At 28.8% G+C, this 14,144-nt stretch overlaps 1 long non-coding RNA gene across 1 annotated transcript; it reads left to right on the forward strand.

The window, feature by feature from the left end:
* Positions 1–2,470: 2,470 nt before the first annotated feature.
* LOC114177340 lies at positions 2,471–4,314 on the forward strand. The gene is made up of 3 exons (XR_003603125.1): positions 2,471–2,558; positions 2,652–2,723; positions 4,149–4,314. It is a non-coding gene; the product is annotated as an uncharacterized LOC114177340 (long non-coding RNA).
* The last annotated feature ends 9,830 nt before the right edge of the window (positions 4,315–14,144 follow it).

Here is a 14,144-nt window from a genome sequence, read left to right on the forward strand (position 1 = left end):
ACCAATGAGACCCGAGCCTAACTACATAAGAAATTGACACCACTCTCAACTCAAAACCTTAAGGCAATGAGTTTATGAGTCTTTATTATTATATAGTGTTTTACCTTCTCATTTCTGGTTAATGTGGGATCTAGACTCACACTTGAATTTTTAACAATATTGTCATTAAAGATTAACGTTTCAAATGGACTCTAAGCCCAATATCTAAAATCAAATATTATTAACATTTTGCACTTATCTAAAGATCGAAATTCACACTATCTTGGACAGACATAGTCTTCAGGTTCAAGTCTAAATTTTGTGTACTAATTTAAAGATTGAGATTTATCGTATCAGACATATTATTTTCTAAAGATTAAAATAAAGTACGAAAAAAAGAGTTTTTTTATTTTGTTTGAGAAAAATGAGGGTTTCTTTTTATTATATGTGTTCTTGGTATGAATATATATTACCAATAAAGGATTGAATATGGATGTAAATGGAGGAAGGGGAGGGAAAAAAAGTAAATGTTGACTCTATTGAAAGAAGACTAAGGAACATTACACATATTAGCTTAATTAATAATTTAGTTTTTTTTTCTTTAAGAATTCTGGGAAAAAAGATAAATTTAAATAGAATAAAATAAAAATGAAACGCAAGAATAAAAGTACATTGTTAACTTCAAAAGTTAAGTATAATAGTGGACATTAATTCATTATTTTGATTTAACGTCTCTAATTCAAAATTGAATGTGAAACTTTTATTTTATTTGGAGTCATATGTTTTACTTTGATTTTTTGTATATTTTTTAGTTGACTAAATTTCAATACATTTTGAATAAAATTAATAATAAGGTTTATTCCATTAAATTAAATTAACGTTGACACTATTTAAAAATTATCACGTTTTTAAATTTTAATCTTTGTTTATCTTAAACCTCTTATATCTTAAAACTCTTATGATGTAACATTTTCAAATAACCTTAAAATTAACATAAGGGAAACAACTAAATTATTTAATTTAATAAATATTGAACTTAGTTCAGTAAAAAAGAAATATAAAGATAAAAAATGAACTATGAACCTAAATATAAAAACTAAATTACTAAATCTTATATATATATATATATATATATATATATATATATATATATATATATATATATATATATATATATATAAACAAACTAAATTGATGAGGGTGCCATGTGAGATTGATGTTGAATATTAACTATATTGAGTTTAGTTTTAGCATATAACTATTTTAATTACTTTAACAACCTAAGCGACTAAATACAATCTGAGGAACAAATTAAAAAAAATATGTAAACTGATAAAATACAATTAATATATTTTAGCCTTTTAAAAAGAAATTTGTTCCCCTTCAATCTTACATGGTGTGAGAAGATTAAATAAAGGAAAGTTCAATAGCTGTAAAATGTAATTTAAAAAAATTTATAAATAACGGAGAAGTTCAGTATCATTAATTTGAAAAAAATTAAATATTTGTAGTTATGGTGAATAATTAATTTTTTTACTAGTAAATTAAAAAAAAGTTATAATAAATAGAGAGAGAAAAAATAAACATAATACCTATGTATAAATTTATAAAAATTACAAATTTTTTCTAACTTCATTACTTACAAGTGAAAAGAGACTCGATACATGTAAGTGATACTTTTTTCATAAAAAAATTATAAAATACTAATTATTGTTATTAGAGTTAAATATGTTTTGGTTCTTTAACTTTAAGTTAATTTGAAATTAGTTCATTTTGAAACTTTGGACTAATTTAGTCATTCATCTTTCGAAATACCTGGATTCAATTATTTTAATTAAATTTTGTTAAGTTTATTTGACATTTCAATCGCGTTTCATAATAGTATTTGACCTAACATCAAAATAAAAATGTTTCAAATAGTATAAACAACTCAAATAGTATAAACAACTCAAATACAATTTTGAAATACGTACGAAACATCAAATAAACTTAACAAAATTTTATTAAATTGTCTAAATGACGTATTTCGAAAGATGAAAGACTAAATTGATCAAAAGTTTAAAAATGGACTAATTCTAAAATTCACTAAAAGTTAAAGGACAAAAAACATATTTAACTCTTGTTATTATTATAATTTTAAAATTAAATATAAATAATATTTTATTATTTATTTGTCCTGTATATATTTTTGTAATAAAAAAGTTTGAGTATAAAAAAATTGTCAAATAAAAAAACGATTAAGATTACAGAAAGATTGATAAAATAATTATTTTAAATTAAATTAATTTTTGTTAAGAATAAAATTGAAAGTAAATGTGGAAAAGAAAAGAAAGTCTTTTTGTAAGGCCCATTAAAAATTGGCTAAAAATACTTTCTGCCCTAAAGTTAGTAGGTTGCCCTTGTAAGTGGGCCTAAGGTCGGCCCAACAGATAAAGTCATTAGGTCTGCCCTAAACCTAACATTTCTTCCCATTTTCAGAAAAATTGTTGTCCTTGCCTTGAGCCGCAACCACCTTTTACTTCTGCTAGGGTTCCAACGTTTTTCAGATTCACGTTTAGCTTGGCCATTGTTCTGCTCACGTAAGTACTCTTTCACCTTATCGCCTATGTCTAGTATAGTTTTGTAGCCACAGTGGGAAACTTTGTACTAACTCGTTTAACCCACTGTTCTAGTTTGCGAGTCGGGTTCTAGAGCTGCTGTGCTCCTTGATTCAGTGTCGAAGTCCCGTACAAACCCATTTCCAGGTAGGGAAGCTGAAACCTTGCTCATATGTCCTGTTTTCTTCGTGGTTTGGTTGTCTTTTCGAGTTGGATGGTTGGTATGATGCTATGCTGGTTTGAATACATGAATCTGTTGTGAATCTGTTGTTGTATCTATTGTTGAGTTGGTACGAGGGACTGTTGCAGAAAAACAGTGGCGAGACTTGCTAATCTCGCCCAGGTGAGCCATTCTCGCCTAGGCGAGACGAGCAGGGACTCACCCAAACCCTAATTCACGAAAGTCCGCCCAGGCGAGCTGCTCAGTGTATTTTGAGCGAGCGAGTGTCTCGCCCAGGCAAGAGGGGTCTCGCCTAAGCGAGATCCCGCGTGGTTTTCCTGATCCCCCTTTCGAGCCCTCGCCTAGGCGAAGGGGACTCGCCTGAGCGAGCATGTCTCGCATGAGCGAGATCCTTCGGCCTGAGCGAGGTGCTGGGCGAGGCAGGACGCTGTGTGATTATTTTCTTGACTTGGTTGGTGAATGTATGGCTTGACTTTAAGTATTATGATGAGAGTATGAGATAAATGAGTATGCATGTGTGGGGTAAATCATGATTTGCGAATCATGGGTTGGTACGATTTTAACATGAGAATTGTATGAGATGATTCATGAAATTGAAATGATGGGTTGGTATGAATTCAACATGAGACATGAAAGGGTTGTTATTAATGTGGCATAGTAATGAGATGAGATGAAGTTCCATCTTCTGGACTCTAGAATAAAGAGTTGGGATGGCTTGGTTGAGGATACGAAAGTGATGAATCATGAGAAAGTGTATGTATATAATTGTGTGTATGCATGAGGAATCTGTATGCTGATTTATGAATGTTGGTCTGTGTCAGCGTGTAATTCCTTGGGGCCTCTAGGTGAGACCTCTGGGGTTGCGCTTCAGTGATCGGGACGTAATCCCATGGCCCCTGGTAGTGGGTGTCCATGGTGGTGCCCCATCTGTATAACTAGGTAAGGATTCAAGGTAAGGTCGCATCCTGACACTCTAAGGGGTCAGTTAGTCTCACTTAGAGCGGACTGACTCCTGTGGTGAGAGTAGCAGGAGGTCCGAAATTCATTAAGGGCTAACCTTGTGGTGAGGGAATATTGATCCATTATAACACTTGTAACACATAGCTCAGGGGTGAGCAGCTCGGGGGTGAGCAGAGGTATCCACCACAAGTGCAAGTGTCCGCTGAATCCGACCAAGTTATACGTATCCAGATGGGTCGAGTCGAGTCGTAGTGTATTGTTTGGAAGGTCGTAACATGCTGGTGTGATGTATGTATGATGGATTGTGAATATGTATCTAACTCCATTGATGTAATGATTTTTGGGCTCTAGCTTACCCTACTTTCTTTGTTGTGTGATCTGCTGTGTGGTACTCTCTTTTGCAATGATCATCAACTTGTTGGTGTGAGCAGATGCGAGGAACACCCGTAGACAACAGGGGGTGGAGATTTCGCTGCCTAGTCCGCGTGGACCAGTTTATATTTTCGTATGAGTTTATTTAGGGTTGCGACCCATATATCTGTTCGTCCTTAGATTTATGTACTTTGGTAATCTTTTCCTCTAGTTTTCTTTTGAGCATCGTGGTGTGCCATGGGATGTATGGAGTTGAATTTAAAACTCACAGACCGCGCTTTGATGTTATCTTTCCCATAACATTTCTTGAATTTCTCGTGCTTAATTAAATTGGGGTGTTACACCTTTTTATATATATATATATATATATATATATATATATATATATATATATATATATATATATATATATATATATATATATATATATATATATATATATAAGTATGCGTTACGTTCATACGCATGTTTGTTATTTTTTTTATAATGTTAAAAATAATAAAATTGTTACTGTTGTTAATATTATAATTATAAAATTAAATATTATTAATCTTTATAATTTTTAAAAAATTTTATTTATTTATTTTGTAGATTATTTTTTAATAAAAAATAGTTAAATATAGATGAAATTGATAAAATAATTATTTTAATTTAAAATAATTTTATTTAAAGGTTAAATTTTGAAAAAAAAATGTGGACATAGATAACTATTTATTGTTGAATTAAAATATAACTAATGAAGAATTAGAAAATGTATCAACGAACTAAAAGTAAGTTTATATTTCAATTTAGTGCATAATATAGTTAATATATGGTAATTTTATGTGTACGTGTATATTAAATATCATATCAAGCGCTTACCTTGTAAAAGTAAGAATTATATATTTTCTGAAAAACTAAAATTAAGTTTAAACTTTAATGCTAATATTTGTCATCAATTTAACCTGTTTGATAATCTAACCATTGAAGTATATATATAAATATTTTATCTAATAACTTCTCACAATAAGTTGAATGTTACATTTTAGGTTGATAATTAGTTACTCTCATCTGTAATTTTTAGTTTACAAGATTTTGATGACTCTTCCCCAATATTTTCGTCTTTTTGACTTTGACTACCATTAAAATATAAATATCTTATCATATCCCTTAACTTTATTTAATTCACAAATAATAAATATGACAACTATGATTATTGAAAAATTGTTTACTTTTTAATTGTGCTGTACTTATTAAAGTTATATTTAATAACAAGTTTGTATTTTAGTTTCTAACTATAAGTTTACGTAATTTATTTACGAATATGAAAATAATTAATAAATATGAATAAGACAACAAACATATAAAATTTTCGATAACGTATATTTTTATTTGAAAAATTTGCATTGCATTAAAACAATCCAAACATTAAAAAAAAAAAACTTTTAGTGATTATTAATTATCATACGTTTATGCAGTATTAATAATAAGGTATTTTAAAATAAATTAACATTTACATTTTTTACATTAAAAAATAAATTCATAATTACTTTAAAATATAAATCAGGAACTTAATATTTTTTTTTCAAAGCTACAATTCATCCTCTATATAATAAATTCTATCATAATCATTTATTTTTATCCATTATAGCTCCTATGTCACTTTTACCGTCAGATAAAATAAATGTCATAAGTAAAATACCTTATTGCGTCAAAGTCATTCAAGCAAACAGACCCACATGAACCATTGAATCATAAAATTCAAAAAATTCATACTCATTTACCAAAATTTCTACTATAACCACTTTTTCAACATTTGTTTTACAAATTTCATAACACCAATAGTAGCAACTACAAATTAATTTCTCTCATCCAGTAGTTTCACCCACACTTAATAATTACAAATCACAAACCAAATTCTCTTCCTCTTACAGTAGTCTTAACTTTCTCTACACAAAAAGAAAATCACCACCACTGCAAACATCATTCATTATAATTTTGTTTCTCTTGAAAAAATTTTCAAGTTATATCAACATTCACACACCAAAATCAAACCCATATTTATACTTCAACAGTAAAGCATTAATCTTGCAAAGAAAAATAGCTTCCCTTACCATATATATAATCTTGACCTAGCATTATTCTTTTCTCCATAAACAGCTCCACACATTAAAATACTCTATCTATACAACAAAATGCCCAAATGACGATTAAGACACAATAATAGGGTCTCAACCAAAGAAAATTTCATTAAGAACAAATGGAAGCAACATGCAAAGAAAAAAGGAACTTCCATGTAGGAGAAAATAGTTTGTTACATGTAAAGAGTAGGCTAAAGACTAGAAAAAATTTTGAATTCACCGTTAAGAAAAATTAAATGGGAATTTTGGTAGAGCTCTTCGTGTAGATTACTCTGGCCGTAATGAATCTTCAAAAGGATTAGAATTGAATCAGAATTGTATGGTAGGAAAAAAAGATTTTTGAAGAGAAAACAGAATTAGAGAGAATAAGGGTTTGTCTGAGAGAAGATGGATACCATTTGGGGTTCTCACATTTAATAGTTTCATATGGATAAAAAAAATGAATCCAAATAAAATTGAAAATATTTATTTATTTGATTTGCACTTTATAATAATATAAAATAAATCAAATTGAATCTCATATTTTTTTGTTTGATTCAATTAATGTTTAATAAAAAAATCAAATCAAGGCGATTGAAGCTTGTGTGATCTTTTTTATAGTTTTTCATTTTCCTCGTCTTTTAGTTTACGTTTGAATCCGATTAAGGAAGCTAAACAAATTCAACAAAGAATAAAGAAAGTGGAAAAATGTTATTCATATTAGTAAAAAGAATTGGGACATGAGTGAAAAATTATATATACAGTGACGACGGAAGAGATGGAGAGACCCAAAACAAACTTAAAAATGGAAGTCTTTTGTTTAAAATTTATTTTTTGAACTTTTTTCATGCAAAATTATTTATTAAATTGTCATAATTAATTTCATTTAACCTTTATATTTCAATATATAATAAGGCTAATCCATTTAATCTTTCTTGAGATATGGTTGAGACCGAAAATGTTAACATTATTCTATAAGTTATATATGCATTTGGAAAAGAATATATATTTTTTATATAATTAAGAATGTCAATTCATTTATCATTTTCCAAACCTATAGTTTATCTTAAGATTTTTAATGATGAAAATAAATAAAATCCATCACTATCCAACAAATTATTATGTTTTAAAGATTTTTCAAGGTTTAAGTAATTTTCTTGTAAAAATGTACAATCTAGTGATTTTAATTTTTTAACATTACATAAAAAAACAAAAAATATCTTTATACATTTTAAATTGTTCAAATCTATTCTAAAGTATATAATTTCTTTATTTACAATATATAAAAAGTAATCAATTCTAAACGATTCTCGAAAAAACTTTAAAATTTAATTTTTAATATTTTGATCGATCGAATTGTTTCTTATTGTGTCTAATACATTTATTACAAAACTTAATGGTTGTAAGTTTTATATTGATACATAATGTTTAATAGTTTTATATGGATAAACAAAATAATCCAAAAAAAAATAAATCGATCAGCATCACATATTTTTGGGTTTGATTGAAATAATGTTTAATAAAAAAATATCAAATCATGGATATTGAAACTTGTACGATCTTATTCATAGTTTTTCACTTTTCTCGTCTTTTAATTTATGTTTAAATCCGACTAAGGAAGCTAAACAAATTAAAAAAAAAAGTCAAAATCAATGTTATTCATATTAGTAAAATAATTGGGAAATGAGTGAAAAATTATATTTATATATATAATTTGATAAAAGTGAAAAATTTGTTATGAGTTTTTTAACAGTCAAAATTATCTTAGATAATATTTTAAAAGTATTTTGTATTTTTTAATTTATTTATGAGTGTGACGTGAGTGTAATCCATAAAAATTTATCGAAAACTAGTCTCTCAAAATACTCATTTTTAATAAAACCAAAGTCACACGTATAATGTAAATTGTGGCATTTCCATTGACACATATAAAGTAAAATTACGAAAAGAAACAAAGCAATAATGTAGAAGTTGTTAGCCTTTTGCTTTCCTCTTTTTTTATTGACAGAGGAAGTCTTCAATTTTCTGATATAACTTTTTCATGGCCTAACCCTTTTTTCTTTACATTTTTTCCACTTCTAAGATGAATCAAAACACAAAAACTAACTATTCAAACACTATCACTTCTTCAATACATTTTACCTTCTAATGATGAATAACACGAATCAGATTAATTTTTCTTATTGATATAAAATAAAGTTTTATACTTTGTTTACTCTCATTCAAATGCGATGCTGCATTATTTTAAAAATATCACAATTTCATACATTAACGTCTTGAAACAAATACGTATACGTGGATGTCAATATCTTCTTTACTCGTAATTTGACTTTTGAACACCAAAATCTTTTTAATTTTTATTTTCTGAAAATAAACCTTAGTACATAGTTCCTTATTTTTGAAAGGTTTTTTGGCATCCCAATTTACATTTTTCTAACTATTGCTATCTTAATATTAGCACGTAGGTCTAGACACATCTCATGACTAATTAGGTGGGCATGCCCTCTTGTTGGCTTTGTTTTATGAAATAGAAACCAGTTAATAACCTACGACAGGCTTCTGTCTAAATATTTTTAGACTCAACAAAAAATTATTATAATCCTTTTAAAACATAATTCATATATATATATATATATTTTTTTTTTCTCAATTGTAAAAGTATAACCTGAATGAGATTACTAAAACAATATTTAAACAATGGAGATGTATTTTAAATTTCAAAGAAGAAAAATAAATAATAACCAAGTTCTTTTGAAATATATATTTAAAAAATAATCAAGTTTCAAAAGATTGCTCACAGAGCAAGGAAACTATAAATAAATAAGAGTTCTTCAAAAGAGAGCTCAACAGTGAGCCACATCCAAACACAAGTTCCAAACTACACGGCGACATCTCCATCATCCTGACGACCAGCAGGAGTTTTCACATCTGCTCACATCAATGATTTGGTGATCATTGTAAAAAGGAAAGAGCTAAACAGAGGAACAAACACCAAAGAGAAAGGGTACGCTAGAGTCAAATATTTCTTTTCATGTTATTGAGCAAGTAAATATTAAATCAGATTATAAACATACAAAGCACGTACCCAAATCATGCGATAGCAAACAAATGCAAGACCTCTAACTCAATTATCCAGATTATACTCTTGATATAGAATTCTAAAGGAAGTATGCGCCTGTACTGGTTTCTAAACTCTACAGAGTCTAGACATAAGGGGTTATCACCCAACCACACCCCAGGGTTAATCCTGTGATCATCTAAGGCCATTATCCTGCCAAAGATTAGAACCTCCTACCACTCTCACCACTTAAATCATTCTACTCTATATGAGTGTGAATAATTATTAGAGTTCAGACATCTCCTATATCAAGGTATACACTAGCCACACCATCACTAAGAGTTTCCCTTGAAACTCTTTGATGCACAACATTCCACATGTCATCTCAAACATTATATCTCATACCAATGTCAAACCAACCAACCAATTCGTATTTCATTTCATTCCAAGCATGCTAATATCACATGAAACATGCATAATCATGAAATCATGCTTTTAAAAGTAATTAAATAAATCCACAATTGAAGTCACAGAGTATGAAACCAATCTGTCTCATACTCGCTCAAGCTAAGAGGTCTCGCCCAAGCGATAGGATCCCCTCGCTTAAGCTAGACACTCCTCGCCTGGGCGAGAACTCGTACAGAAAACATATGACAACATCACGAGTTCTCGCTTAAGCTAGACCATCTCGCTTGTTATCGCTTGGGCGAAATGCCTCGCTTAAGCGATAACTCGTGCAGGGGCCAAGGGAAGTTCTCTACTATTCTCGCTTAGGTTAGAGGGTTCTTGCCTGGGTGAGAATAACATATTCTCTCCTACTCCTGCATGCAACAATAGGAATCCATCCAGAAACACATACAACATATTCTCAAACAAGCACACGCATCATCCAAGCATCACAAACACGAAACCAAACTAAAACAAGCAAGATAAAAAAAAAGAACATGCAAACTCTAGCTTCCCTTACCTGAAAAAGAGAACCACAGTGGAGGAGAGCTCTAACAGAAGTTCACCACAGTACAACAACAGCCTAAAAAGCTAAAAACAAACGCACGAGTACAAAAAATAAGACCTTGACAATGGTTAATTATGTGAGATTAGAGTTTAGGAACAAAAACAAATGGAAAGGAGATAGAGGTTTTATGCAACTTCCATGGAGGAATGACATTATGCTAGCTTGGGAATGAAACTTGTTCAAGCCCTAGCAGAACTTCTGTTGGAGAAAAAAAAAGAAAGTAAGGAAGGAGAGCTGTCTTGCGAAAAAGTAAGCAGAATGAAAAGGTAAGTAGCTGGAAGGAGTCTTGGGGTACTAAGTGGGCTGACCCTGGACCCTCTAAGAAGACCGGACTCAAACCTTATTAAAGGAGTTTACAACTTGTTAAAAAAAATTTAACATAATTAAATTAAAAGAAATATATCTATTAATTTATAAAATTTAAAAATTAAATTATATAAAATCTAAAAACATATTTTGTAACACGTAACACACATCTTGTCCTTAAGCAGCCTTATAGAAAGTCAACAGCCGAAAAAATGAATATTTATTGAATAGAGTAGTAAATAGGTGTGATTACATATTAAGATTTATATAATGAAATTGGGATAAAGCCATAGATAAAAGCTGAAAAAGTTAGGCAGGGCAATGAAAGAGTCAAATAATTAGTTGAATGGTTTGAAAGAAGAAGGAGGCAAGGAAGGGTTTCCACATAACACAGTCATCAATCAAATCTGAATGACATTTGCCTAACTTAACAATCTATTTATAAATTTAATCATCATTTCTGATTCACATTTTGGAGCAATGCCTTTCTTCCACATCCTCATGTCGGAACAGGAGAAACATCACCCACTCAATCATTTTATCTTATTTCTTTTTTCAAATTTACATATAAATCATTTCACTCTTTATTATTTACAAAACTTATTCTCTATTCTTCTCTTTTACTTTTGGATATCAATCTTCACTATGATTTTATGTTAGTAACTAAACTCAGTAATTATTAATTAATGTTAACAATCTTGGTTGCTTTACGATTCACTAGTTTTTAGTAGCTTGGAATAAATCAGTGGCTGTCTTAATAATAAATAAACATGGTGGTTAAACCTTCTCAAATGATAATTTTTTCAACTCAAATATGTTAACTGTATATTCATCATTCTTTTAGTTACCTAGTGACAAAGTGGTAAGCATCACACACTTAATTCTGAGATATTTAATAAGTAACATGTTGACATTTAGTAGTAATTCTGAGTCATAGATTTCCATTGTTTAGACTTTTCTGAGTTTTTGTAGTAAGGCAATAAAACTCTGCAGATTAAGTTGTGTTGACTTCTCAAAAATTTGAAAATATAAAAACTATATATTACTAACAACTTCACCTATTAAATGAAAAACTAAATAATATAATAATATATATAATGTCATAAATAATAATAACAATAATTTACTAACTTAGCTTACGTTAATTCATCACAGAGATCGATTGATATATAATGATTTTAACTTAATGCACAAAAGATAAAAAATATATGAAACACACGTAGATATTTTATATTATTAAAAAATACTAAATTATAATATATAAACGAGTGTAAATATTATATTAAAATTTTAATTTTAATATTAAATTATGTTCAAAGTTCATTTTCTAATATTTAATAAAAAAACATTTAAGTAACTAATTTATTAAAATATCTAAAACAATAAATTGCACTAGTCATAGTCATTATTTTTAAGCAACCCAATTCACTCCATAATTTCTGGGTTAGAGTTTTGAGTGTTTATCAAATTGATGTAATATGCAACCCTATTTTCTTTGGTAATTAATTCAGTAGCCTTTGATGATATTTTATTAGGAATTAAACTCTTGTGACTGTGACTCGAATATCTAAATGAGTAGATTGAATACTACCATTAGCTAATAATTACCAAATAATAAATATTTTTTTACAAAATAAACATGATCATTATTATTATTTTTTTAACAAACGTTGTTTTAGATTAAAATAATTTAATTATATCTTTTCAAATCATTTTTTATCGTAAAACTGTTTATTTAACTATTTACAATAATAAACTAGTTATCTAAAAAACAATGTCTCACTAAGAGGTGAAAGTCACCTTAGTTACAATTATAGTACACAATTATCAATTTGGTAGTCAATTAATGAAAAAAAAATATAATTGTATGGTTTTAAAATTCATAGAATAAAGATTATAGAATTTAAAACTGAATAATAAAATTTGCATAATATAATTATCCCTTATCTTTAACTCTTAATTTTCCTTTTCTTTATTTTTCCCTCTCGCTTACATTCTATTTTGTTTTTCTAACTTTTATCTAATTGCATCTCTTATTTAACTAAATGCAATAAGAGATGACAAATAAATTTAACCCCGTAGATATTGCAGAACTCGTTCCTGTTTTGACGAAAAATCTCCGCATTGACTGATATGGGTATGAGTTAGAGCTGTTAAATGGGTCGTCCGGCCTGACCCGATCCAATCCACAACGAGTTGGTCATTTAGTGGGTCAACCCAACCCGACTCACTTATAAGCGAGCCAACAAAATTTCGAACCCGACCCGACCCACCACGGGTTGGTGGGTTAAACGGATTTGCTCACTAGTCCACTTAATTAAAATAAAATATAATTTTTTTCTTAAGTCATAAATTATAATTTGTATTAAAATTTAAATAAACTTCAATACAATTTAAATATAATCCAAAATGATGTTAAACTCCAATACAAACCAAAACTAAAAATAAATAAATTACTATTTAAGATCAAAGCATTCTTGTCACTTATCCAACTCTAATATTAGAGTCTTGAATGGATAAATCCCACACCATTTTTATCTCTTGAAGCATCTTCTTTATCCCTACGTATTTGGAGTTGAAGCTAGGTTTCCATTTGTCAATCCACTAATGTGTTTGGTTAAAAAAACAACCCAACATTGCAAAGTCCAACATAATGTATGTGACCATACAGGTTGGTGGGCCAACCCGGCTCACCACGGGTTCAATCTGGATGAGCTAGGTTCTTGGTGGGCCAGGTCAAAAGTTGACATTTGTAAAAAAAAAAAAAATCAATCCAACCTGAGTATGAGTATGCCGGGTTGGTCCATGAGTTCTGACCCACTTTGATGACTCTAGCATGAGTATGGAGACTTTTTCAAGTATAAGAATGAAGATGAAAATGTACATATCTGTCTCATACTCGTCCCCTTCCCTCCATATCATATCTCCATTTAAATTATTAAAATACTCATAATTGTTTATAATCTTATTTGAGGTAATATATTATAAAATATATAAGATGAATTTAAACGTATCAAAAAACGGAAACTTTTAATACATTTTACATTGTTAACGAATTAAAATAGTAATTTTCATTTTCCATCTCACGACATAGAACCTAATTTTGACTTTATTACAATATGGAAACAATGAAATGGTAACTTTTTAATATGAAAAGTTGGTCAAGTGGTTATGCATTATATATTAGACAAATTTGCTTATGAAAGACCAATGAATTCACCTGTCATTCTGCAACCACCCTTGTCAATAATATCTCACACATTGATTCCCTATATCATCATTTACATATTGAATTTATGTAAATATGTAATCAAAATACTTTATTAATTAAAATGTTCTTTCCAATTATTGACAATAAAAAAGATTTGTAGTTAAAATATTTCGATTTCTAATAAATGATACTTAATGATGCTGAGAATCAGATTCAAATTAATATTTCTTTTATTATAGTTGGTGTGGTGATGAATAAACTATTAAAATAAAAACGTCTTCTTATTCTCCTTATTTACTTCTATGCTACAAACCAAAATCTCCAATTTAGAGAATTAATCTAATTTTTAAGATTTTCAACTAAGAA

This window comes from Vigna unguiculata, chromosome 3, assembly GCF_004118075.2.
Source record: "Vigna unguiculata cultivar IT97K-499-35 chromosome 3, ASM411807v1, whole genome shotgun sequence".
Lineage (NCBI taxonomy): Eukaryota > Viridiplantae > Streptophyta > Magnoliopsida > Fabales > Fabaceae > Vigna > Vigna unguiculata.